Source organism: Podarcis tiliguerta (assembly GCF_965153285.1).
Source record: "Podarcis tiliguerta genome assembly, chromosome: 6".
Taxonomy (NCBI): domain Eukaryota; kingdom Metazoa; phylum Chordata; class Lepidosauria; order Squamata; family Lacertidae; genus Podarcis; species Podarcis tiliguerta.
The window spans coordinates 23,116,342-23,143,121 of NC_139539.1; the positions used below are offsets into that span (position 1 = coordinate 23,116,342).

Consider the following 26,780-nt stretch of genomic DNA (forward strand, 5'->3'; position numbering starts at 1 on the left):
GGTCAGAGGAAACAACTTAAAGCTCGTTTCCTCAGATTTTCAAAACCTGCTCTGTTTAGCTCAATAATCAGTATATCTAGACTATCAGTCACTTTGGGTAAATGCCAATAGCGGGTTCAGACTTATGCATGACTGAGCATCTTGTACTGAGCTTCTTTCTCAGATGGGTTATTGCCAAGCCACAGTTGAAAATGCACTGCTCCGAGAAGACTGAACTCAGCCTTTTCCTTGCTCATGTTTTCAGGGCACTGGGCGCAAAAAATAGGATACAGGGACTGAAAACGAAGCACCGTAGGAATCAAGGAACAAAAATGGAATCAAGGAACGAAGAATGCAAACTGTAAGAATAACTCTGCTAGGTTAGACCAAAGGCACAAACAGCCTAGCATCCTATTCTCACAGTGGCCAACCAAATTTCGTGAACAGTAACCTAACTACTATAACTCACAGCAGTGGTGTGGTGGTAAATTTTAAAGTGCAGGAACTCATCAATGATGGTTTCCAATGCTATACCCTCTGTTTGTCCCCCACCCCAATATATTCTCAAGGTAAAACAGTTTTAAAAATCCACCTTCATTTCGTTTAACATGCCTGCAATTGATTTCACACCTAGTTTGCCAGTGATGTGGATCAAACAGGACTATTAGGTTTTTTTTACACTCTCTCGCGCCATCCTCCCTGCATCTTTATGCCAAGGTGAATTGGAGTGTAATTGGAAGCAGCCAGCATTCTCAAAAGGCTCGTTTCTGACTGATTAGACATGGCATAATAAGGGAGGCTTTCCTGCAACTGGATTAGTAATGAAGGCGAGCCCAGACTGGCAGAGGCCTCAGGGAAGAGAACTGCAAAGGGACAGAACTCTTTTGAGGCTATTGCTGGAATGGGCTCTGAATGTTCTGCTCTGTGCCCTGATAAGCATGGAAATAGGGAGAGTACTAAAAGGCTGCCTAGTATAATCTCCTTCCATGGAGGCATGGCAAGTTATCCGCCACCAACTGACCAATGCTATCCAGGCCACAATATGTCATGAAGGCAGTACAGGTATCATCTGGAAAAGTGCCTGAAGAAGAAAACATCCCAAAGGGACAATGCTACATTCTACAGGAGGGTAGGCAACCTAAGGCCCAGGGGCCAGATGGCCTTCTCAATCTGGCCCACGGACGGTCCGGGAGTCAGCGTGTTTTTACATGAGTAGAATGTGTGCTTTTATTTAAAATGCATCTCTGGGTTATTTGTGGGGCATAGGAATTTGTCTCGTCCCCCCCCCAACAAAAATATAGTCCGGCCCACTACATGGTCTGAGGGACGTTGGACCAGCCCATGGCTGGAAAAGGTTGCTGACCCCTGTTCTACAGCAACCTTTAGCCAATCTGACCTGGGGGGAAATTCATTCCTAGCCTCAAATATGATCACTTAAGCTTGGAGTATGGACAAAACACTTTTCCTGTCTGAAGACACAGCAAGTAGAAGTTGGGCTGTTCTCTCTCTCTCTCTCTCTCTCTCTCTCTCTCTCTCTCTCTCTGTGTGTGTGTGTGTGTGTGTGTGTGACCACAAACACCCACAATCCTTTCCCTAATGATGGAAATAAAACTCAAGGTCACGCAGGTGTGAGAAAGCAATGTTTCCTGGCCCTAAAATGCAAGGCCCTTCACTCCCTATCAAGTTTTCAACAACTTTTAAAGTATTGAACACTGAGGAGTAGTTGCTGGATACTTCTGAATGGGCACCAGGAGAAGCAGGGTTGGAGACTGACTTGGAAGAAGGGATCCAGCGATGAGGAGAAGCCTGAAACAGCCCGGAGTCAGAGGAAGGAGAAGTTGCAGGACTGGACAGTGAAGGACAGTGACCGGAGGAAGGGGGACAGAGAGGTCAGGCTGGTGTAGAGTCAACGGCTTCCACATCTCCTCCTCCTGCCCCCACCTCTCCTGCTCCACAGACTCCCAGGACCAAGAGGGGACTGAAGAGGGAGGAGCAGGAGCAGGTTTGATGCAGATGGATTCTTTGCCTGCTGGCACGCAGCTCAGGTGGGCAAGATACATAAGCTGAGGTCGAGGCCTCTCTGTTGCTGCAACTGCCTCATCAGGTGCACACCTGGGTGCCACATAATGTTCATTCTACACTTGCAAGGAATCAATCCTTCAATGTGGCGGCACATTTATTTTCTCGAACTCTCTGCCTATTAACTTTAGGCAGGTGCCTGTGTTGCATTGCTTTTGGCACCTGCTAAAAACATAGGCAAATCTTCTCAGACATGCAATTTTGTTACCTTTTCTTGTTTTTCGTTGATTAAGAGCTATATAAATCTTGTTAAATAAATAATACATGAAACAAGCAACTTCCAATACAAGGTATGCCTCAGGCTTTGTCACATCTGCTATGTGTATAGTTGGATTCTTGACCTGTAAGTCAAGAAAAAAAGGCCTATGTTTGGTGCTCCAAAATGCATGTCATTTAGTGTGTAAGCAACTCAAGGCTGCTTTTTAAAAGCCACCATTACCATCTTTTTTTAGAGGAGGGTCTCCATATTTCTGAATTGGCAGTATGAATTTAGAGAGAGAAATTACTCACATACGCTGTCACCTGACAGAGCTTTCTGTGGCGGACAGGGTGGCAGACAAATCAATCAGCGCAGCTCTCCTGGAATCTACAAAAGAGAAAAACATGGAATGTTAGCCAAAAAAACAAACAACATCTGACTACATGACTTACAGCATCACCCTGAGTGTGTGAGGTTGAAATTAAGTCAGAGTTATTTCAATGGGGCTTACTTCCAAGCAAGTGTGCACCACTGTGGGTTGAAAGCAAGCCCCACTTGTCCCATGGGGGATTAAGGTAAAAGTAAAGGGACCCCTGACCATTAGGTCCAGTCGTGGCCGACTCTGGGGTTGCGGCGCTCATCTCGCTTTATTAGCCGAGGGAGCCGGCGTACAGCTTCCGGATCATGTGACCAGCATGACCAAGCCGCTTCTGGCGAACCAGAGCAGTGCAAGGAAATGCCGTTTACCTTCCCGCCGGAGTGGTACCTATTTATCTACTTGCACTTTGATGTGCTTTCGAACTGCTAGGTTGGCAGGAGCTGGGACCGAGCAATGGGAGCTCACCCTGTTGCGGGGATTCGAACCGCTAACCTTCTGATTGGCAAGTCCTAGGCTCTGTGGTTTAACCCACAGTGTCACCCACGTCCCTTTTATGGGGGATTACTCCCTAGTAACTGTACTTATTTATTTAATCAATTTATATAGTGCTTACTGAAACAAAATATCTCTAAGCCGTTTGCAAAAGACAATCTAAAATATTCACTAAAAACACACACACAATAAAAGCAAACATTAAAAAGCAAGGCTTGCATCTAAACCACGTTCCATTAATAGCATGTTGAAAGTAGTGGGCTTACGATTGGGTACATCTTTTTCTTAATGCCAAGAAGCTGTGGGGGAGCAATGCAGCTCACTGTATCTTAAGGTCCCTAAATTCACTGATTCCAATGAGCCTACTCAGAGTATGATTAATTTTAGATGCCATCCATTAAAACATGGTGAAATAAGATTTTTTTTTAAAGTGCACAAAATAACGATGGGGGAAAGACTTCTGCCACTCATCAGGAGTGTTATCACTGCTATCATCCAGTAAGATCCCCATGACACTCACACAACCTTGTTTCATTCAACGTTCATGACAGCAATAAAAATTATTCTCCTGTTTTATTTCAAATGTTTCTTAGCAGCCATACAGGTCCCATTCAGAATGGAAAGGCAGGAAATGTTTTAGTCAAAAATATCTGGGAGTGATAGAAGCAATTTTTACTGGAGAAACATCGTATCCACACATGAGCAGAACTATATGGAGGAAATACTTTGGGATGTCACACTATAAAATATTGCACTATTATTGCTCTCAATGTATCAAATAAATAGTCTTGAAAGCCACTCCCATCCCCAAATTGTTCCCAAATTGGCCTAAATCTGCAATTTATATCAGTTTTAAAACAGCTGCCTGACACATTCCACTTTAAAGCAACCTATTTATTGAACATTCAACCTGATTTGCTTGCACAAAGCTTACACAGAGGTTAGATTGTATCCAGTCTTTGAGCATTTGTTCTGATTTATTTGTGGTGCAGTTGTAGGACAATGAGCATTTATCGTGATTTGCTTTTGGGATGGTTTCCCATTAATCATTTGTTGATCCCACACTTTTCAATGCATTTCTCTGTGGCTTTTTAAAAGTGGATTTGTTGCACCAGGGTGATAGAGCGCATTAATTCACTTTAATGGCAACAAACCTAAATCCCTCCTGCAAAACAAGAACAGTCTGGAGGCACCCATAAAGGAAATCAGCATAGTACTAAATCTGGCATAAAAGCACAACACAGGCTCCTTGTGAGCCTTCTTTTGTAGATCGTTGAAAATGGGTGGAGGCAGCAGATTGCCTTTCTGATCTGTCATGTGTGAAGAAGGGACAATTCTCTGCTCCACTTCACCAAGTCAACGGGGCAAGAAAAAAGAGGTGGTGGCTGCTGGCAGCCCAAGGCTATCAACCAAGCTTATACTGCAGAGCATTTGATGAGGAAAGAATCCTATGTTTATCCAGAGCCCAGAGGGTATCCAGACAGACAGACAGACAAAATACACGGTTATAAAATATGGATACTAGCCAGGGCAACATTCTTAAAGTGCTTTTGCTGCATTTAATGGGTTCTTCCTTGTACCTATCTACCTGCACCTGGGAATCAGAATGTGTGCTTCTTGAACTGAGGAGTCCCCATCACACTTGTCAAACCCATCAAACCCCCTTACCCAGCCTGATAGCAAGAGTAAGGAATAGGGGAGATCTGTTGTCTTCATGCCCTCTTGTGGGATTTCTAAAATCATCTGGCTGGCCACCAACTAAAGAACAACAGGATCACAGCACATGCTTTTATTAGTTACATTACCTTACCATTTGCTAGATGGCATCTGCTAATCCTGTTTTTATTTTAAAACGGACTGTATGTTTGAAACCTTTTTCGTCTTGCTGTGTCTAGAAAGTTATAATTGTTTGATTAACACTAATCTGACATTTCGAAAAGTACCGTATTTTTCACTCCATAAGATGCACTTTTTTCTACCTAAATAGTAAGGGGAAATGTCTGTGCATCTTATGGAGCGAATGCATGGTCCCAGGAGCCAAATTGCCCAGGGCGAAAAGCAGATCATGCTTTTTCATTTAGAAAGAGGGAAGTGTGTTGAAACAAATCCTCAGGCGATCGGGAGCGAGATAAGGGACGCTAGCAATAAAGGAGGCTGCCTGGGAGGGGGGAGGTAAAAGCCCATGGATCCTCAGGATTTTTGCATTGGGTCACCCCAAATTCACCATCAGATCACACAGCATGTCCATGACTATAGCCTGCACCAAAAAAATAACGCAACCACTGTTTCGTGGGGCCGCAATAGTGCAAAAACGTGGTTACAAAGCATGGATCCACATGGATTCTCAGGATTTTTGCATTGGGCTACCCCAAATTCACAGTCAAATCACATGTCTGTAGCCACAGCATGAACCACAAAAATCATACATCCACAGTTTCGTTCAGAATATTTTTTTTCTTGTTTTCCTCCTCTAAAAACTAGGTGCGTCTTATGGTCGGGTGCGTCTTATGGAGTGAAAAATACGGTAACTAACATTAATCATCGTCTTGACTGTATCAGCCACCTGAAGTCAACAGAGGGTTTTTTTTTAACCCCACAAACCTTTAATAAGAAGAGATGAGAGGTTAGAGTTAGAAAAATTGCATCTTCTTTGGAATCTATAAAGCATAGTACCTAAAAAGACCTATACATCACAACAACTCTGGTTTGAATCTCGCCTCCATCATGAATTTACCACTTCTCAGCCTCAGTCCCCCGCCTGCAACAATATCTGCCTAACTTACAGGGCTATTGCAATTTTACTACAAGTTTACGATGTGCTTTGAACACCCACAAGTATTGTTAAAGCAGAAAGTTTCATACCATGGCACAGACCTTGTCTTCACAGCACAAATGGTACCAAGTTTGTCTCTTCCGACTATCTTTCTAGGGATATTCAATGGAGTCCGTGCCCCTCAAAGTGGTGGCTGCTGGCCCACCTAATAATATCTGCCCTCAAACCTCCTTCTTAAGTCACCCTTCCCTCAGGACCAGTCAAGCTGGTTTGGCACACTGATTTTGCAAGGCCATAGGCCTAGAAGTGCAAAGAGAATGCAGAAGGGTTGCTAGGCAACTGCCCAGCTTAAAATTTCATCCCTTTCCTGGGCCTAAAGTCAGGCTTCATACTGGACTGAAGGCTTTGGCAGCCTTTTTCTTCCTCGATAGAATAGCAGGGAAGAAGGAAAGCATTTATTACAGTGCCTTCCTGCCTGTCCAAACATGTCAAGGAAAACGGCAAAAAGACAGAGCATGAGGATAAGGAGAGGAAAGAAGGGAAAGCCTTATCTGGGGGCTAGGCTGCAAGCCCATTACCTTGAAGGGGGGGGGATGAAGGTAAGTTGAAGGTGGTTATGCAAACCTATTTCTCATATCTGTATGGAGTATCTAGATCTTGAGAAATTTGTTGAAGCCAGTCAGCCACAGAGCAGAACAAGCAACCTTCTGCAGTTGCTACCATAGGCAGTCCCTGAGGTAAAGAAAGCAGGAACCAATGCTTATACAGGAATTGTGGTTCTACCTCCTTCTGCAGAATGCTCTCAAGACACCGCCAGCTTTTTTGTTCCTGTCCCTGTTGTGGGAGATTAGAACCAAATCTAACAAATGCATATTCTTGCTAGTTAGCATGAGAAGGGGTTAATACCACAGAGCTGTATTGCTGCTAGGCAGGTACTCAGGCCATAGAAATACAATTGGTAGAGAGGGCTCTGTGTGGTGTCATTTCCCCTCCTCTCCTGGAAAGGAAGGAGCATATAGTACTTCCTTTTCTCTCTCTTCCTTTGACCATCATTGGATGCAGACATGCCTCTGTTCGCTCCATCTTTACGGTACATGCCTGTAGCTGGTTATAACTTAAATATAAGTATTGCTTATATTTGCTTAAATATATCATTGTTGCCAACCAATGCATGACTATAAAGTTAGTAAATCTTACTTCTAAACTTACTTTAGAAGTTGCTGCCTGATTCTTTCTTAAGCAGGGTAAGAACAGGGAGGCCAGCTTACTTTATAGCTGGACTTAGTCAAAACAAGGCTTTTCAGCCTAATTCCTATGTTTTAAATTTTGCTGCTAATGATAATATTTTAAAACTCTGTTCAGCACACACAAGTGGGGAAATGAGTGCTGCTGGTGGGATTTGCATACCCCAAAACACATGGGAATAAATGAGTTTGGTCTCCCGAGTGCCTAAAACAGAGGTAGGGAACTACATCTGGCTGAATCCTCAATTCGGTCTTTCCCCATAGGTCAAGTTTGACAGGTGGCTGGGGCTGCTCACCTATCAATCCCCTCACAATGGTGTCAGGTGACCTATTTTGGCCCTGTGTAGTGTACAGTGCTTTGAAGCCCCGACAGTCGGGGCTTCAAAGCACCGTGCACCACTTTCTGTGAGCACTGCTGATCAGCTGATTGTCAGTACTTGCAAAGTACTGTGGGGTGCTGTGCACACAGCCTTGGAGGCACCACCAATAGCAAATCCACAATTTTACCTGACCCACAACTGATGTCAGGTGTAGGGCAGGGTGGCCTGACCTGGCCTAAACAGCCTCATGGGCCAAAAATGGATGCGTGATGAGCCTATTTATGCCCCACCCTTGGCATAGAAGAACTGGTGCTCGATACTAAAGCAGGGAACAGTGACTACAGAGTATTTGTATTCACACTTGTTAACAATTGATATACATACCTGCCAAACTGCCACATTTAGCTATAAAAATCACATTAGGCAGCTGGAATACTTTTAGTTTCTTCAGGCCCCTGTCTATAAGCTCTTTAAATTTCTAATTTTTCAGAACAGATAACACCTTTATTTGGGGGAAGTGGAGGAAAATGAGTTTGTACCAAGGCCAGATATTAAGTTTGGATTTTGGCAGGAGAAGCAAGTACCCTTTTAATGAAATACCCTCCTATTAAAAACAACAACGGCGCAAATTATGAAGTGATACAGTATCCCAATAAAGGGCACTAATGAGATGGGCTACACTTTGCACAAATTGTTCCCAGGACACACACACACAGCTGAATATTCCCATGGGGAGCAAATAGCTATATATTATACCCATTAGATGTCCTGGTGGGGGAAAAGAAATACTACACTCAGACATTTGTTTAAAACTGGTAACCTTGCACAATGATTATACACTGCAGTAGTGCTTTAGTTTGCGATGTCAATCGTTCTTCCACCAGTGATTCCCTGCAATTTTAAAAGTGTGCTTGATTAGGAAAAGAAGCAGTGTTTGACTGACAGCACTTTAAGAGGATGGGTTATAATTTGTACTTGACTAATATTTCCCTAGAAATAATTGTACTGCATAAAGACAGGCATTTGAATTAAGTGTTTCCACTAAGGGCTGCAGTACATACAAATGAGGCCTTCCCTGTCCCCTTTTGTGCTATTGCAATTGACTTTTGAATAAAGGTCATGTCTTAAATATTTGGAGCTGGGGTTTTTTTTTTACCTGCGGTGGCAGGGGGAGGGCTGTGTTATACAACGTCAACTCCTGTTTTCATCTATATCACTGGCAAGTTGGTTTGATTGTGAGTATCTAGAAAGTGGGACAATTTTTATGGATATTTAACCCCCAAAATGGTAAGACATGAGACTCCAACTCCCAACTCTAGCCAGCAAAGTCCAACAATGTAGTATGGAGGGGACTACATTGGCCACCCCTTGCTTAGAATGTCAGACTAAGACAAGGGAGACCCCAATTCACATCCTCATGCAGCCATGAAGCTCATTAGGGTGACCTTGGGCCAGTCACCAACTCTCAATCTAACCCATAATCACAAGAATCTTGTCTCTTGGAGGAAAGGGTAAATATTGTTCAAATTAATAAACATATAAAGTTCTAGTATTATGCCACTCTAAGTAACAGTGTGAACAAATGGGATTTCCAGCTTTTCATACTCTACATGGTTTATAATTGTATAAATCTCTATTACAATTTCATCAGCACCAGAAAATACTAGCAGCAAGGAGGTGGGATTGTAAAACACGGTAAGCCTAGCAGCACCTTATTTTTAATGGGAAAGAGAGTGATTTCCTGCTTCTGCACCCTCCTGTTCTGATACTGAATAGCCAAGGATTTATTACAAATGTCCCAGTAAACTCTTTATTTGAATTTTTAGAGCACAGCTGACCAGCTTACAGAAAGAGAGTTTGTGCTTGGAAAGCCCAGGAGCTAACTACCGTATTTTTCGCTCTATAGGACGCACTTTTTCCCCTTCAAAAAGGAAGGAGAAATGTGTGTGCGTCCTATGGAGCGAAGACGCTATAGTCCCGCGACCCTCTCCCGGCTGGAGAGGTGACGCACGGCTATGGCAGGAGCCTCTATAGCCGCGTGCCACCTCTCCAGCCGGGAGAGCGCGCGCGGGGCTAAAGCAGCCCCCCGCGACCCTCTCCTGGCTGGAGAGGTGACGCGTGCCTATAGCATGAGCCTCTATAGGCGCGCGTCACCTCTCCAGCAGGGAGAGCGCGCGCGGGGCTAAAGCAGCCCCCCGCGACCCTCTCCTGGCTGGAGAGGTGACGCGTGCCTATAGCATGAGCCTCTATAGGCACCTCTCCAGCAGGGAGAGCGCGCGCGGGGCTAAAGCAGCCCCCCGCGACCCTCTCCTGGCTGGAGAGGTGACGCGTGCCTATAGCAGGAGTCTCTATAGGCGCGCGTCACCTCTCCAGCCGGGAGAGCGCGCGCGGGGCTAAAGCAGCCCCCCGCGACCCTCTCCCGGCTGGAGAGGTGACGCGTGCCTATAGCATGAGCCTCTATAGGCGCGCGTCAGCTCTCCAGCAGGGAGAGCGCGCGCGGGGCTAAAGCAGCCCCCCGCGACCCTCTCCTGGCTGGAGAGGTGACGCGTGCCTATAGCATGAGCCTCTATAGGCGCGCGTCACCTCTCCAGCCGGGAGAGCGCGCGCGGGGCTAAAGCGGGCTTTTGCAGGAGGTGGGGGAATTCCCCCACCTCCCAGGAAAGCCAAGAGAAGCCGTGCAGCCCTTTTAAAGTGCTCACGGCTTCTGCCGGTTTTGCGGGAGGTGGGGGAATTCCCCCACTTCCCAGGAAAGCCAGGAGAAGCCACGATCTCTTTAAAGGGGTTGCGTGGCTTCTGCGGGCTTTTGGGAGAGGTGAGGGAATCCCCTCACCTCCCAGTAAAGCCAGGAAAGCCCTGCGCAGCGTCTCCCGGCAAGGAGAGGCTGCACGGGGCTAAAGGGGAAGCCATCCCGCTCTCTGCCTTGGCTTCCTCCATAGCTGCGTGCAACCCCTCCGGCAAGGAGAGGCTGCACGGGGCTATGGATTCTTTAGCCCTGCGCAGCGTCTCCTGGCAAGGAGAGGTTGCGCTGGGCTAAAGAGGAAGCCAAAACACCGAGCGGGATCCATTCTGCTCTCTGCCTTGGCTTCCTCCATAGCCGCGCACAACCCCTCCGGCAAGGAGAGGCTGCACGGGGCTATGGATTCTTTAGCCCTGCGCAGCATCTCCTGGCAAGGAGAGGTTGCGCTGGGCTAAAGAGGAAGCCAAAACACCGAGCGGGATCCATTCTGCTCTCTGCCTTGGCTTCCTCCATAGCCGCGCACAACCCCTCCGGCAAGGAGAGGCTGCACGGGGCTATGGATTCTTTAGCCCTGCGCAGCATCTCCTGACAAGGAGAGGTTGCGCTGGGCTAAAGAGGAAGCCAAAACACCGAGCGGGATCCATTCTGCTCTCTGCCTTGGCTTCCTCCATAGCCGCGCACAACCCCTCCGGCAAGGAGAGGCTGCACGGGGCTATGGATTCTTTAGCCCTGCGCAGCATCTCCTGGCAAGGAGAGGTTGCGCTGGGCTAAAGAGGAAGCCAAAACACCGAGCGGGATCCATTCTGCTCTCTGCCTTGGCTTCCTCCATAGCCGCGCACAACCCCTCCGGCAAGGAGAGGCTGCACGGGGCTATGGATTCTTTAGCCCTGCGCAGCATCTCCTGGCAAGGAGAGGTTGCGCTGGGCTAAAGAGGAAGCCAAAACACCGAGCGGGATCCATCCTGCTCTCTGCCTTGGCTTCCTCCATAGCCGCGCACAACCCCTCTGGCAGGGAGAGGTTGTGCGTAGCCTGTACGCTGCTCTTTGGTGCTGGGGGGGGGGAAATATTTTTTTTCTTGATTTCCCCCCCTAAAAACTGGGTGCGCCCTATGGTCCGGTGCGTCCAATGGTGCGAAAAATACGGTACTTCCCCTCCCCATGGCGGTTTTTAAGCAGTGGGGGATGTTCTGCATAAGCTGAGACATGCATTTTCTCTCTCTCTGAAGGCAAAATAACAAGGCAGACCTTTGCAACTGGTCTCTCACTGCTGTCTGCTACCCACCCTCTACCAAAGCAATTAAAAACAAGACAGTCAGCTGTAAAATGCAGCTTAGACAGTATCAGAGCACAGACAATATCTCTTTCTCCCCCTCCTAACAATATCCTGGTTTGAGCCAGGATAAGTCTTTGAAAGCTTCAGCACTCTTAATTTGGATGATCCAATGGATGAGCAAACAGAGCACCAACATGGAAAGAAAAGAAGGGGGGGGTACAAGGGAGTTAGACCCCTTGAAGGGATCCAAGAAGTCTGTTCACATTCTGCTTAGCATTACTGCGACAGTTGTCCCCAACCTAGTACCTTCCAGATGTTTGGACTACAACTCCCATCAACCCCAGCCACCATGAGATCTCCCTGAGATGATGCGAGTTGTAGTCCAAAACATCTGAAGGATTAGGGATGGCTGTTCTGTAGGAACTGTGTTGGGATCAAATCAGCACCATGCTCAAACCAGCTGAGCTGCTTTTCACGGGCAAATCAAGGAAATTGCTCCCAGGTTTCTTTTTCTGTTCTGTCTATGAAAATGGCTGGTTTCACCTCCTCTTTTCTCACACGACTGCAGGTCCAGCTGCCAAAAAGAGAAGAAGGTAGTGGGGGAAAGCCAAGGTGGTGCTTTCCTTGTTTGCTCTGACATGAAACAGGTGGTTATGATGAAGTACGCTGGGTGAGTGAAACTGCAGGAGTTGTTTCTCCTCGCCCAGAGCACTGGTCAAAGCCAGGGCTGCAAGGGGAATGTTCTGCTCCAAGTAACCTGCAGCTGCAGTCAGAACTGGAGTCCACTACAGATGCAAAGCAGACTCAGCCTATACCTCTTTCAGAAAAACAGCACAAAAGCTAAAGCACTCAAAGGATTCATTAAACCAGTGATTTGCTAAACTGAGAGGCAGATCCCCAAAGTTGTACTTTGGTTCTCGATCAGAATCCGTTCCTGAAGTCCGTTCGACTTCCAAAAACATTTGAAAACCAAGGTGCGGCTTCCAATTGACTGCAGGAGCTTCCTGCACTCAATCGGAAGCTGCGTTGGATGTTCAGGTTCCAAAGAACATTCGCAAACGGGAACACTCACTTCCGGGTTTGCGGCGTTCAAGAGCTAAAATGTTCCAAGTCGCAAGGCGTTCGACAACCAAGATATGACCTTTACACACAACCTGAAGTGGGGGCACAAAGTTCAAAAGAGGAAGAGCATTCTAGAAGGGAGAGTACCCCTTCTTAAACCAAGGCATGAATGGATTGAATGCCATTTGGCAGAGGATCTGGTTGACCACCATGAAGACAGAATGCTGGACTGGACGGGCCTTTATTGTAATCCAGCAAAGCTCTTCTTATGTTCTTATCCTTGTTGATTCACATTGGATTTCTAGCAGGGGCTGCCTCCCACTTTTGACCCCATCTCCTAACCTGATTTGGGCAATTGTTCCAATAGCATTTCCCCTGTGTCTCACTGAGCTCTTTGTATAGGCCAGCTTCCCCCAGACTGGGAGTCCTCCATATTCTACAGCTCCCATCACCACCAACCACTGGCCATGTTGGCTGGGACCGAGTTCAACAATGTCTCAAGGGAGCCACATTAGGGAAGGTTTTTCAAGGCTGGAGGAGTCCCCCTGTCCACAAGATTTATGTGCATACAGCACACAAACTTCATGTATAATCTAAGTGCTTCCACTGTGGAAGAAAATTTCCTTGATGAAATCCAAGGCCAGTTCCAGGTTTCTGAAGGTTCTTCAGCAAGACAGCCTCAATGGGCCATGCTCCCTTAGTAAGTCTATCTCCTCACCACCGTTATCACAAGCTGCTGCTGATCCTTTTCCTTGTCACATACCACCCCACCCATCTGGCTGGGTTTCCCCAGACACTCTGGGCGGCTTCCAGCAAAATGTCAAACATTAAAAACTTCCCGATACAGGGTTGCTCTCATGTGTCTTCTAAAAGTTGTGTAGTTCTTTATCTCGGCATCTGGTGGGAGGGTGTGCCTGATTCCCTGTAACTTCACTTCCTGCAGTGAAGGAACCGTCAGAAGACCCTTGGAAGTGGACCTCACTTGCTTCCTTGTCAAGCAGAGAGTCAGCGAGCAAGCAAGCAGTAGCATCTACTGTGCCTCCTCCTCACTCTCTGAGCTAGAGTGAGAGGCAGGGTGAAATCGTAGGGTGCAATGGTGAAGAGGAGAAGGAAGAACAGGAAGATCTTCCAAGTGGGCCCTTTGTTGGGCGTGTGGACCCCCGGCAGATGCCTGACAGTGCTGACCTTTGGCATCAGCCCTGATGAAATCTACTACAGTGGTGCCCCGCAAGACGAATGCCTCAGAAGACGAAAAACTCGCAAGACGAAAGAGTTTTTCGTTTTCTGAGTTGCTGTGCAAGACGGATTTCCCTATGGGCTTGCTTCGCAAGACGGAACGTCTTGCGCCTTTTTTTAAAAACCGCCAATGCATTCCTATGGGAAACTGTCAATACACAGTGGTGCTTTGCAAGACAAAAAAACTCACATAACGAAAAAACTTGCAGAGCGAATTAATTTTGTCTTGCGAGGCACCACTGTATTCCCATCTACTCATGACCCTCACTTTTATCCAAAATGTGGCTCCTGGAACCTTCTCAAAACAGTAGCTAATGGGCTATCAGAAAAGTAGAGGGCTGAGACTTCCTAGCTCCCCCTAGGGTGGCTACACACTGTGGAACAAGTGGTGGGTCCTGGCTAGAGGACCCCCCCCCAAAAAAAAGTAAACAAGAATTCTGAGAAACCCTGGCTAAACTGATACAGTGGTACTTTAGGTTACAGGCGCTTCAGGTTACAGACTCCGCTAACCCAGAAATAGTACCTCAGGTTAAGAACTTTGCTTCAGGATGAGAACAGGAATTGTGTGGTGGCGGCAGCGGGAGGCCCCATTAGCTAAAACGGTACCTCAGGTTAAGAACAGTTTCAGGTTAAGAACGGACCTCCAGAACAAATTAAGTTCTTAACCCGAGGTACCACTGTATCTTAAACTGCTTGTGTTACCATTTTAAATGGAGTTATACGCAAATGCTACCAAACGGCACTAAAAAACACCATGACATGATAATATTCTTCCTGCCATGTGGAAAGCTGAGCTAGCGCATTGCCTGCAATAAGGCTGGAAGATCACCTCCCCACAATTTGTACATCTTACCACAATTTCCTGCCCTGGCCTTCCCGTGGGATACAAACCAAGAGAGCTGGCGAGAGGAGCAAAAAGCCAGCCCAGTCACTTAGCACCTCCCTTGATGCAGACAGACCACATCAATGGCTGCAGCCCAAGGACACCCAGCTGCAGTGAAGTGTTCATTCAGTTCTGTCTGGGAGACGCTCTTGATTGACTGTCGTCTGCTGCTCGCACATAAGAGAATGCTTGTTGCGCCCGAATATCTCAAGGCTAGATCAATATCAATGCAGTTTTAACAGTATGAGTTTATTTTTATTTTTTAAGCACACACACACACACCATGGAAGGGAGGAAGGGAAATAAAGCTAGCCTTTCATCTGTGTTTCACAATGGGAGACAGTGGTGGAAGGAGGAAGATACAAAATGGGGGGGGGGGGACCACACCAAAAATATGAGTTATTTGCACAAAGTCTTTAAGGAAATAAAGTCTACAAGGAAGATTAATCAGTGGTCAGGAAATCTGGCTCGTAACATAGCATAATTATCTTCACGGTGCTCTGAATTTTATAACATAATCCTCTACCCCACGAAAACAATAAGGAACCCAAAATGCATTTTTAAATGTGTGAAAGCTAAAATTCAGGGCCGCCACCCACCTCTCGTGCCCCGTTCTACAGCATTTTTGTGGCGGCGCTCAGTGTGAATGCACAGGTCACGCTACCCTAAAACGGCCTGTGCCCCTCCTCCCATGTGTGCCCCATGACCTCTGCAAATCTGGAGGGAACCCCAGTACAGATTTAGGGGACACACAAGGGGAGGAGGGCAATAGTCCCTTTGCACTAGTGATAATCCTTGCACCGACAGGACCCTGACTTAGTGCTGCATTGAATACAATCCATAGTCCATAATAGTGCTTTTAATGTGTGAATGTGCCTTACTGGGGCCTATTTTGTGATATTTGCAGGCCAATCTTTCAATTCTGCCTGTAGACAGACAGCCAACCTTGTCATCCCATAGAAGCAAGCACCATGATATACCTCTGCCAGAAAGTTTAAGATCACGGATGGCATTTGTTCAAGCACACGCAAGCGTATTTGCATCCCCGTCCAAATCTCAGCAGCTTAATTTGAAGTGAGACCTTGCAGGTCAAAGATTACAGAGAGAAAGAATGGATGATTTAAAACAAATATCAGAGCATTGACTCCCTTACCACAGAGAGGAAAAAGAGGGAAAAAAGCAAAGGAAAAGGCTTTTTTACTAGGAAAAAGACAGCAGACAGCCTTTGAAAAGAGCAAATCAACTTAGTCTGGCCAGGAAAGCCTTGAAGAAACAAACATCTTGAGGCCTGTCTCTACGATTAGATGGCAAACAGGAGTTTTGGATGTTACTGTACAAACCACCCATGGTCATCCAGGGGTATTAGAGAAACAATCCTGCTGTCACTACCGGTTTTATTTTTTCTTGGTGAGCAAGACGTGAGCAAGACGTGAGCTACTTGCTAAGACAGTAAATAGTCACACACACACACGTACCTCGGTTTAAGAACAGCCCTGTTTACGAACGATTCGGGTTACGAACATCCGCAAAACCAGACGTTTACCTCAGTCTACGAACTTTACCTCAGTCTAAGGATGGAAACCGAATGGTGGAAGGGCACCAGCGGTAGGAGGCCTCATTAGGGAAAGCACATCTCAGTTTAAGAACGGTTTTGGTTTAAGAATGGACTTCCGGAACGGATTAAGTTTGTAAACTGAGGTACCACTGTGTATATAAAATAAACTCGGCCAGGACAGGACTATGAAAATAGGAGCATAAGAAGGAAGAGCTGAAGCAGGTCTCCCCTCTAGAAAATATCAATATTGGGCATTCTATAACTGAAGTTCCTGTGAGCACCATGGCACCCTCAGACACCTCTTTTGGTCAGCCCTATGTCTCCCACAGAAGCCAGCCAAATGGCCTTGGAAAACTGAACAGCAGGGCGTGAGGTACACTACTTCTGAACATGGAGGTTTTGATTCAGCTATCCCAGCTGACAGGAAGAGTTTCCGCACAGGCAGAGGTCCCAATGGGAACAGCTCAGGGAAGAAGCAGCTGGAGCAGCTTTGTGGGGAGAGTGGGACTTTCCAAAAGCAGCAAATTTCCCCACCTCTGCCCTCGGAAACTCAGCGTTCCCTATTTTAACCCACAAGTCAACTCCATGTTGGTGACATAACCTTGAGTGATCGAAAAATACCTGATCCTCATCTCAGCCGCCAGCCTCACCTGCTTTCTAATCCGGCACTGTCTAGACATGTTACTTCCTTCTTCAATTCCATGCTGTCATCAACAGCTGTGTGCGTATGTATATGCTTGGAGTTTGTGTTTTTCCTTCATTAAGGGTTTGTGCCACAGAAAGCTGCTTCTCTTTAATTATCTTTAGCACCCTACTGACCCATTCCTGACCCCCTACGCAGAGCAGCAGCTTAAGTTTTGGGAAGAACCAATTACATTAAAAAAATAAATAACCTGCCAGTGACAATGGCTGTCAAGCTCCACATTCCAACTCCCTAGTTCCCTACTGCGTGGGCATGAACACCCGTCCCCACACTTCTGAGCCACAGTAAAAAACAGATACCACATTTTCTGCCTGCAGAAACTGCTGCACACGAGGCAATAGCCTGGAGTGCTTTGGGTCTGCCCAGATGCGACACCAGAGGAAGTGAGGAGTTGGGCAGGGGGCAGAAGGGAAGGAATAAGGGAAGAACCCTTCCTTTCAGAGGAACTGCTTATATATTAACTTTCATTTGTGCCCTTCAGATAAATCACTGAAACACAGTGAAGCTGCCTGACACCAAGGGCCTTTCCTGATCGTCACTGTTTTCAAGCGGAATTCGAACATAGGCTTGCCATATTTCACAAAGTGAAAATCCAGACACAAAAGTTGTTGAGCTTTGCTTTGAGGTGGGCAAAGTTGCTGAACTTTTTCTGCAAAATCTTGAGCTATTTTTAAGGAAATTTGCCCCCAAAAATCAACACTTCCAACATAGGTTGCCATACACCCGGGTTTCCCCAGACATTTTTTCCAATTTTTGGAAATTCTGCTATTTCCAATGGAGAAATCCCAGATATGTCTGGGAAATCCCATACATATGGCAGACCTATTCAAACACCAGCAAATTCAGGCTGCACAATTGTAGATGGTAGGGTGGTCCTGCGCAGAAAACCACCTTTTCCAAAGATCGTGGTGTAGTTGTTTTTTTGTAATAAGGAAAGTGTCAGGGAAATGCAATGGACAGTGTGGGAGAACACTAGCTTTGATGCAACTGTCGTCTAACCTCCCCACAAACAAAGCAAAAGGAATGCTCATTAAAGTGCCAACATTGCCTACAAACAAATCAGGATGAATAATAGACAGGTTGTCTGGAAGCGCTCCCAAGTCAAACTAATTGCCTACCTAGCACAGATATTCACTGCATACATACAGTACATTTAAAGTCCACTGGTTCCCCAAAATAATTACAGGAAATGTAGTTTGTTAATGGTGCTGGAAACTATAGCTGCACAAAGGTAAACTACAGCTCTCAGTTGTCTTTGGGGAAAGTAATTTGCTTCACAGCCATTGCCTACTCTGACTGAAAGCAGTTCTCCAAGGTCTCAGGCAGAAAGGTTTTGCCAGAATGTTCTTTTTTTACTGAAGATGGCAGGGTTTGACCCCACTATCCTCTACAATCAAAGCTTGTGTCCTCCAACTGGACTGCAGTCCCAAGGAGCACATTTTTTAAAAGGGGGATGCATTCATTGCTGCGCTCAGGAATCAGTGACCAAAAGCTAGGGGAACGGGCAATATTTCTATCAGCTGAGCTGTGGGAATCATGCACAGGTTGGCGTCTCTCAGACCACCTTGCACATGACAAGAAGCATTTACCAATAGACTCAGGGCTTCCAAGCACACAAAGAAGGCATGCACTGAGCCACATGGAAGATTCATGTGCAAGGAACAAATATTTCCTGGAATCAAGAACCACAAAAGCATACATTTTGCTTAAGACAGCACATCAGGGAGAAGGTCAACTTTTTGTGTTCAGGGAGTTGTTTTGTTTTTCCCTCTGCACAAGGGAGCGGTTCAAGATGTGAGCTTTCTACCTGCTCTTTGAAGTGGTACAAGTCAAAAGAAACTGCAGCATGCTGATCTGTGTCTGAACCTGCTCCTGGGATTGCTGCATTTTTCAGCTGAAGAGGAATCAAGCAAATTTTAAGAAATTGCTTCTTGACTGACAATGATGCGGAAAATTCTGTGCCAGCTCACATACCAGGCAGGATGTAAGCTTGTAAAGCAGCATTTTCCCTCTTTTCCTGACACATTTCTGAAGCTGGAAAATAAGGACTATGTATTGGGGAAAACATTTTGGTTTAAGGTAGAAAGGCTCAGTCCCAACCGCCTAAAACGAACACGACACAGAGTTATAAATGTTTGCATTCTCTGGGGAGAATGGAATTTGTAGGAACCAGAAAATAAGGAAACGTGAACTGCAGCTGCAATATAAATTTGAGGAACATTAATATCCCCTACCACATACAAGCACTTAGGCAAGAAGAATCCTTCAGAACACCTGCATTTTTGAGAGTCACCGGTGACACAAGGTATCAAATCTACTCGGTTTATTTATATAAATGCAAAATAAGAACTTTCACTGGACAGTGGGCAAGCTACCCCTCTTTGAAACGCTTCATGGGTACAATCTGCCAGTTTCGTACATGCTACATTTTCCAATCATGTAGTTTTGGTCTTGCGATGCAAGTTTTTATCACCCTTCTTCTTTTCTGGGCTGTCTGCCAAACAAGACGCCTACATTTCCAATGTGGCAAGACAGCTGCCTGTATTACCAAACAACCTGCCCTCAAATTATGGCCTCTGACTTTTATACTATGATTAGGTGGCCGTAGAGCTTGGACCTAACAAGCCTCTCTGGACTGGTGGTGTTTGCACATAATGCTAAAACCATAGTTTGGTGTTACGAGGACTAACCGCAAGAAGCCTTGGGGCTCATGTACACCCTGCTTTTCCTTCCTCCTGCCAAATCAGACTCCAGAAAGTTGGGGGGAACCTTCTGAACAGATTTAGGGTGCATGGAGGGTGAGGAGAACGTTGCATTGCAGCAGAAATCCTTGCGCTGACGGAACATTCACAGAGTGAAAAATTGGATGCAACCCAAAGTTCCAAATCTGAGTGTGCCAACATAGAAGATCATCTTCTTCCTTCCCTCCACTCCTGCAGCAGATTCACAGCAATGTGGTGAGGTACTCACGTACCCAAGTTAGTTGGTAACATGTAACTCAATGCCAAATATTCATGTGTAACTTACATGCATGTGAGGCATGATGCATCCCTTCCACACTTACTCAGAGAGTTAACTTCTAGAGAACAAGGGGCAGGAAGGCAGGTGGGACCAATCCACAGTTAGGCATTAGGACCGCCAAAAATGTCACAAAAAATTGAGACAGATCTGGGGGACTGCTGGGTTTTTATTTTTTCAGAAATGGCAGAGCAGCCATTCTATGCTTCTTTGTTCCATCCAGCCTAAAGATGATGTGTGTCCCATCTAGCCTGATGGAAAGTTCTGAAGAAAGTTAGCTCCTTATTTTGTCTTGTTTTTGTTAGTTATCATAGAAAGGTATTGCCCAACTATGGATTTTGGGGGATTTCCTTCTGGAGCAACACAGTTTGCTTTCTCAGAGAGGAAAGAAACTCCACAGCAGTTTTAGCAAGTCACACTTCTGAAAACTGTGCTGCAAGAAAAAAACAACAGTAACCCAACAGGTTTCCTTAAAAAAAAGAAGAAGAAGGAAAAGCAGGCACAAAATAGGTAACAGATTATTAGGATTATACCTTGCTAATAGGGAACTCCCCTTCATGGATCACTGCCTTGCCGTGGCGAAGGGGCTTGAAGAACTCAGAGAAGCTATGAACTATGCCGAGCAGGGCACCCAAGATGAACAGGTCATAGTGGAGAGTTTTGACCAAACGTGATCCACCTGGAGTAGGAATCGGCAAGCCACTCCAGTATCCCTGCCAAGAAAACTCCATGGACAAAGACAACAGGTATATAAAAGTTATGACGCTGGAAGATGAGCCCCTCAGGTCGGAAGGCGTCCAACATGCTACTGGGGAAGAGCGGAGGACAAGTACAAGTAGATCCAGAGCTGATGAAGCGGCTGGGCCAAAGCCGAAAGGACGCTCAGTTGCGGATATGCATGGAAGCGAAAGGAAAGTCCAATGCTGTAAAGAAAAATATTGCATAGGAACCTGGAATGTAAGAACCATGAACCTGGGTAAGTTGGATGTGGTCAAAAATGAGATGGCAAGAATAAACATTGACATCCTGGGCATCAGTGAACTAAAATGGACGGGAATGGGCGAATTCAGTTCGGATGACTATCATATCTACTACTGTGGGCAAGAAACCCGTAAAAGAAATGGAGTGGCCCTCATAGTCAACAAAAGAGTGGCAAAAGCTGTACTGGGATGCAATCTCAAAAATGATAGAATGATCTCGATACGAATCCAAGGCAGACCTTTTAACATCACAGTAATCCAAGTTTATGCACCAACTACTGGTGCTGAAGAAACTGAAATTGACCAATTCTATGAAGACTTACAACAGCTTATAGAAGTGACACCAAAGAAGGATGTTCTTCTCATTATAGGGGATTGGAATGCTAAAGTAGGGAATCAAGAGATAAAAGGAACAACTGGCAAATTTGGTCTTGGAATTCAAAATGAAGCAGGGCAAAGGCTAATAGAGTTCTGTCAAGAGAACAAGCTGGTCATCACAAACACTCTTTTCCAACAACACAAGAGACGACTCTACACATGGACATCACCAGATGGGCAGCATCGAAATCAGATTGATTATATTCTCTGCAGCCAAAGATGGAGAAGCTCTATACAGTCAGCAAAAACAAGACCTGGAGCTGACTGTGGCTCAGATCATCAGCTTCTTATAGCAAAATTCAAGCTTAAACTGAAGAAAGTAGGAAAAACCACTGGGCCGGTAAGATACAATCTAAACCAAATCCCCTATGAATACACAGTGGAAGTGAGGAACAGGTTTAAGGATTTAGAAGTGCTGGACAGAGTGCCTGAAGAACTATGGATGGAGGCTCGAAACATTATACAGGAGGCAGCAACGAAAACCATCCCAATGAAAAGGAAATGCAAGAAAGCAAAGTGGTTGTCCAATGAGGCCTTACAAATAGCGGAGGAGAGAAGGCAAGCAAAATGCGAGGGAGATAGAGAAAGATACAGGAAATTGAATGCAGAATTCCAAAAAATAGCAAGGAGAGACAAGAAGGCCTTCTTAAATGAGCAATGCAAAGAAATAGAGGAAAACAACAGAATGGGAAGAACCAGAGATCTGTTCAAGAAAATTGGAGATATGAAAGGAACATTTCGTTCAAAGATTACCATAATAAAGGACAAAAGTGGTAAGGACCTAACAGAAGCAGAAGACATCAAGAAGAGGTGGCAAGAATACACAGAGGAATTATACCAGAAAGATATGGATGTCTCGTACACCCCAGGTAGTGTGGTTGCTGACCTTGAGCCAGACATCCTGGAGAGTGAAGTCAAATGGGCCTTAGAAAGCATTGCAAATAACAAGGCCAGTGGAAGTGATGGCATTCCAGCTGAACTATTTAAAATTTTAAAAGATGATGCTGTTAAGGTGCTACACTCAATATGCCAGCAAGTTTGGAAAACTCAGCAGTGGCCAGAAGATTGGAGAAGGTCAGTCTACATCCCAATCCCAAAGAAGGGCAGTGCTAAAGAATGCTCCAACTACCGCACAATTGCACTCATTTCACACGCTAGCAAGGTTATGCTTAAAATTCTTCAAGGAAGGCTCAAGCAGTATGTGGACCGAGAACTCCCAGAAGTGCAAGCTGGATTTAGAAGAGGCAGGGGAACCAGAGACCAAATTGCAAACATGCGCTGGATTATGGAGAAAGCTAGAGAGTTCCAGAAAGACATCTACTTCTGCTTCATTGACTATGCAAAAGCCTTTGACTGTGTCGATCACAGCAAACTATGGCAAGTTCTTAAAGAAATGGGAGTGCCTGATCACCTCATCTGTCTCCTGAGAAATCTCTATGTGGGACAAGAAGCTACAGTTAGAACTGGATATGGAACAACTGATTGGTTCAAAATTGGGAAAGGAGTACGACAAGGCTGTATTTTGTCTCCCTGCTTATTTAACTTATATGCAGAATTCATCATGCGAAAGGCTGGGCTGGATGAATCCCTAGCCGGAATTAAGATTGCTGGAAGAAATATCAACAACCTCAGATATGCAGATGACACAACCTTGATGGCAGAAAGTGAGGAGGAATTAAAAAACCTTTTATTGAGGGTGAAAGAGGAGAGCGCAAAATATGGTCTGAAGCTCAACATCAAAAAAACGAAGATCATGGCCACTGGTTCCATCACCTCCTGGCAAATAGAAGGGGAGGAAATGGAAGCAGTGAGAGATTTTACTTTCTTGGGTTCCATGATCACTGCAGATGGTGACAGCAGCCACGAAATTAAGAGACGCCTGCTTCTTGGGAGGAAAGCAATGGCAAACCTCGATAGCATTCTAAAAAGTAGAGACATCACCTTGCCAACAAAGGTCCGTATAGTAAAAGCTATGGTTTTCCCAGTAGCGATGTATGGAAGTGAGAGCTGGACCATAAAGAAGGCTGATCGCCGAAGAATTGACGCTTTTGAATTATGGTGCTGGAGGAGACTCTTGAGAGTCCCATGGACTGCAAGAAGATCAAACGCATCCATTCTTAAGGAAATCAGCCCTGAGTGCTCACTGGAAGGACAGATCGTGAAGCTGAGGCTCCAATACTTTGGCCACCTCAGGAGAAGAGAAGACTCCCTGGAAAAGACCCTGATGTTGGGAAAGATGGAGGGCACAAGGAGAAGGGGACGACAGAGGATGAGATGGTTAGACAGCGTTCTCGAAGCTACAAACATGAATCTGACCAAACTGCGGGTGGCAGTGGAAGACAGAAGTGCCTGGCGTGCTCTGGTCCATGGGGTCACGAAGAGTCGGACACGACTGAACGACTAAACAACAACAACAAATAGGGAACTGGGTAATTCCAGTGGAGGAGAGAGGGAGAGGAGGAGGAACAGCAGTCTGTAACTGCGCTGATGGAGGTACAAAAAGATGGTTTGAGCACATTAAAGGGGGTAACTGATCTTTTGCGAGCCATCTTGTGTATGAGCTCTGGAAGACAATCAAGTCACCTGACAGCACACTGGCCTTATTCCGACTCTTTGGTGCTGCTCAGATTCACTCCCCTTGATACAGGGTGTCTCCAATTCAATGATTAAAGCCCCCTTTTATATCCTCCACTCCCCTTTCATTTTAGTCTGAAGCAGAGCTTTGTCAGTAGAATGTGCTTCAAACCCATGGGGAGGGGGGAGAGAAAAACTCCCTTCATAGCTGCGCTTGGGGGCCCTCACTCATGCAAAGCCAAGAATTCCTGCTGTGAGAAATCAAAGCAGCTCCTGTAGCTAAAGCACAGAACAATGCAGCTTTCTTGGCCCCTGTTTACTGCCAGAGCTGAAGAGAAGAGGCAACTATAGCCTTCCGATCTTCTTCCGCATTCCCTCCTCCCCTGAGCACACATACTTTGATCTCCAAGCCAGGAAAAAAGGGTCCACAAGCTATATTAATTGGAAAGATTTTTTTTTTTTTAAAGATATTCCACTTCAGAGAAAAACTTCTCCCATTTCTCCCATAACTTACAATGATCCCCAGATAGAGCAGGATTCCCTGTCTATCACACAGCGGCTTTGTTCCCTGCGCCAAGCAGACTTCAATAAATTCCCAAGTGTTGAGCTAGTCTAGTGAATGGCAGGCACCTGTGAGTGGATTGTGCCTTTACCAAGCCTTGGAAAATATTTTGGGGAAACGTTAGCTGAATCCAGTGTGTTCAAGCACATCATTTCACCCATCAGTTCAACCATCAAAAATCCAAAATAGTAATTTTTAATCTATATATCGTATCAGGAACCTCCCCCCCCCCCAATAAAAAATTGAATAATTTTGTTTGGTGACCTGATTCTGAATCTCAAGTAGTTAGGAAATTCCTGAGACTACAAAGGGATTTTTTAAAAAATACTTCAAGAGTTTTTAAAAATGATCTATTATTCAATTGAATCTAGCATCAGTAACAACAATAACAGATCCTTGCTAGGTCAGGCCATATATCCATCTAGAACAGGGGTAGGCAACCTAAGGTCCGGGGGGGGGGGATCCGGCCCAATCACCTTCTCAATCTGGCCTGCAGATGGTCCAGGAATCAGCATGCTTTTACATGAGTAGAATGTGTGCTTTTATTTAAAATGCATCTCTGGGTTATTTGTGGGGCCTGCCTGATGTTTTTACATGAGTAGAATGTGTGCTTTTATTTAAAATGAATCTCTGGGTTATTTGTGGGGCATAGGAACTCATTCATCCCCCCCCCCCCAAAAAAAAATATTGTCCGGCCCACCACATGGTCTGAAGGACAGTGGACTGGCCCCCTGCTGAAAAAGGTTTCTGGTCATCTAGAATGACCACCTGCTCATCACCAAATAAAGGAAAGGATGGAAGTAAACATAAAATTGCATAAAATTTGCACACGCTGATTTATATGTACATCTGAATTCTGTAGTTTAAAATAAAAAATAAAAAAATTGCAAGACATCTGACCACAGTGGGGAAGGCTGTGACCAGGTTAACTTTGTGCCAGCTCAGTCTGCAGCCCAGATGTTAGCTGTGGATATGCAACTTCAAAGCCTCTGTTCTCCTGTCTTCTGGTTCGTTATATTTAACCTGGACTTGGATCAGACACTCCATCAAACTGAGGATGCATTCCTTTAAAGTAAGACACATGGGCACTCTAATCTAGTCCAGCATCCCATTTCAAAAAATTGGTCCGCTAAAGTACTATAGGAACCATACATGCTATTTATCTATTTAACAACATGCAGGACATAAACTAACAGCCCTCTCTTATTCAGACAATGAGAGATCTCAGATCTGGATAATTATATCTAGTGCTTTTTTCTAAAAAAAAAAATGTTTAGGGGTATTCTCATTTTCCTACTCATATTGAAATACTGCCCCTTGGTGAGGCTAAACCTAGATTCACAAAATGTATAGGGGTATGCGTCCCCCCAGGAAAAAAGCACTGATTATATCTCAGCTTAATCAGGTAAGATATGAATGAGCCTTGTGCTTTTAGACATAGCCGTTTACATGAGTGCACAAGTCTTCCATTAACTACTGTTTCCCGTTTGTATAAACCTGGAAACTATGGTTTACAACTGTGTCCACTTTTCCCACAGCTAACATGATATGTGGTTGGATCAGCTGGACTGGATTCCATGCGTGTGAACCGAGTACAATCTAGTTCAGTTCTCCACAGCACGGTTCGAAATTAGCAGGGCACCAGGCGCATTTTGCGCCTAAAGATTCTCCATTTGCGAGCACCTCAAGAAATCTAGGTGCCATTTTTTTTGTGCCTGGCTGACTCCCAAGGATTACTGAAATGTATGAGCTTTGAAGCCTCAAAGTATATATTAAGGATAGACAATATGTTAGGAGTGTTTTGAAAGGATAGAGTGTTTTGAAAACTGAAGTATGGCACTAATATTTTTTATCGTGAACACCAAATTACACATGCATTAACAATTTCTGTTAAAATGTGATATTAACCATGTGTCACATGTGAATTGTGTATTATTATTATTATCAAAATAATAAATAAAAAGTGTTGCTGACTGCTCCTCAATAGTGACTAGTCATTCTATTTTGGTACCCACAACCCAGGTCCCAGGAGCCATTTGGCTCCTAGCTTTTCTAACTCAGTTTCTAACACTGCTCCACAGCATACATTCATTTAATGCAGATCTTCTGTCTCTCCCCTTAAAGGTAAAGGTAAAGGGACCCCTGACCATTAGGTCCAGTCGTGACCGACTCTGGGGTTGCGGCGCTCATCTCGCTTTATTGGCTGAGGGAGCCGGCGTACAGATTTTGAGTCATGTGACCAGCATGACTAAGCCACTTCTGGCGAACCAGAGCAGCACACAGAAACGCCGTTTACCTTCCCGCCGGCGCGGTACCTATTTATCTACTTGCACTTTGACGTGCTTTCGAACTGCT

The 26,780-nt window shown here is 45.4% G+C and overlaps 1 protein-coding gene across 2 annotated transcripts in view; it reads right to left on the reverse strand.

Annotated features, from left to right (window-relative positions):
• Positions 1-26,780, reverse strand: part of SRC (SRC proto-oncogene, non-receptor tyrosine kinase) — a 100,434-nt gene that overhangs the window by 41,666 nt on the left and 31,988 nt on the right. For both annotated transcript variants that reach the window (XM_083446939.1, XM_083446938.1), the window contains exon 2: positions 2,569-2,644. The gene's annotated coding sequence lies outside the window, so the exon portion shown is untranslated. The remainder of the gene's footprint in view (positions 1-2,568; positions 2,645-26,780) is intronic.